General features: G+C 49.6%; 1 protein-coding gene across 1 annotated transcript in view; it reads left to right on the top strand.

Moving 5' to 3' along the window:
* The window catches only part of SEL1L2 (SEL1L2, ERAD E3 ligase adaptor subunit), a 63078-nt gene that overhangs the window by 45894 nt on the left and 15493 nt on the right, over positions 1–1691 (top strand). The gene's annotated exons all lie outside the window — the stretch shown is intronic.

The following is a 1691-nucleotide window of genomic DNA, read 5'->3' as shown; positions in this document are numbered from 1 at the left end:
CACCCCAGGGTACTCAAGGAGCTGGCGAGCATCATAGCCCAGCTATGTTGGCTAGCACTATGGAAGAAAGAGACTTGGGGGTCATCATTGACCACAAGATGAACATGAGCCTGCAATGTGATGCGGCGGCTAGTAAAGTGACCAAAACGCTGGCTTGCATCCATAGATGGTTCTCAAGCAAATCCCGGGACGTCATTCTCCCCCTGTACTCGGCCTTAGTGAGGCCGCAGCTGGAGTACTGTGTCCAGTTTTGGGCTCCACAATTCAAAAAGGATGTGGAGAAGCTTGAGAGAGTCCAGAGAAGAGCCACGCGCATGATCAGAGGTCAGGGAAGCAGACCCTACGATGACAGGCTGAGAGCCGTGGGGCTCTTTAGCCTGAAAAAGCGCAGGCTTAGGGGTGATCTGATGGCCACCTACAAGTTTATCAGGGGTGACCACCAGCATCTGGGGGAACGTTTGTTCACCAGAGCGCCCCAAGGGATGACGAGGTCGAATGGTCACAAACTACTTCAAGATCGTTTCAGGCTGGACATAAGGAAGAATTTCTTTACTGTCCGAGCCCCCAAGGTCTGGAACAGCCTGCCACCGGAGGTGGTTCAAGCGCCTACGTTGAACACCTTCAAGAGAAAATTGGATGCTTATCTTGCTGGGATCCTATGACCCCAGCTGACTTCCTGCCCTTTGGGCGGGGGGCTGGACTCGATGATCTTCCGAGGTCCCTTCCAGCCCTGATGTCTATGAAATCTATGAAATCTATGAAAGTGCTGGGGACAAACAATCCCCTGCACAACTACAGGCTTGGCAATGCCAACCTGACCAGCACTGAATGAAAGAGACCTGGGGGTAATAATGGACCATGATATGAATTGAGCTGGCAGTAAGATGCTGTTGCCAGCAGGGCAAATAATACTCTGGCATGCATCAATCGATGCATCTCCAACAAGACCAAGGAGGTGATCCTTCCACTCTACTCAGCACTGGTGACATCCCAACTAGAATACTGCATCCAGTTATGGGCACTGCATTTTAACAAGGACATGGCAAAACTTGAGCGAGTCCAGAGAAGGGCCACCCATATGATTCTCTTCACTTGTACAGCAAGCCATATGAGGAAAGGCTGAGGGACCTGGGACTCTTCAGCCTGAAAAAGAAAAGGCTGATAGCGGCTTATCGCTACATCAGGGGAATACTTCAGGGGCTCGGTGAACAATTGTTCACCAAGGCAACCTTGGGGAAAACTAGGAGTAATGGCCACAAAACTCCTGCAAGACTGTTTCAGGCTCAACATTAAGACAAACTTCTTCACAACTAGGGTGTCCGGACTGTGGAATAAGCTCCCTTCAGGGGTGGTGCAATCACCTACCATGGAAATCTTGAAGAGGAGACTGGGCAGTCACCTTGCTGGGGTCCCCTGACCCCCACCTGTCATTTTTCCTGCCTGGTGCAGGGGGCTGGACCTGATGATTTTCCAAGTTCCCTTCCAGCCTTACACTCTATGAATCTCATACGCTTTATTATTGGTAACTAAATGTGAACAATTAATTTCCTCTCGTCTGCCAGACTAAGGCTTTTCCTCTTTCCCCTTTCTGTCATCAAAATTCCCATGCTTTTCCTTGTCAGCATGACTCTCAAACCTAGATTTGTATGTCACACTTTTTTTTCCATACACATCTAGACTCTTGCTTAGTC

Source organism: Alligator sinensis, unplaced genomic scaffold (genome assembly GCF_000455745.1).
Source record: "Alligator sinensis unplaced genomic scaffold, ASM45574v1 scaffold1139_1, whole genome shotgun sequence".
In the NCBI taxonomy this organism is placed as follows: domain Eukaryota; kingdom Metazoa; phylum Chordata; order Crocodylia; family Alligatoridae; genus Alligator; species Alligator sinensis.
This window is presented reverse-complemented; position numbering and strand designations above follow the sequence as displayed.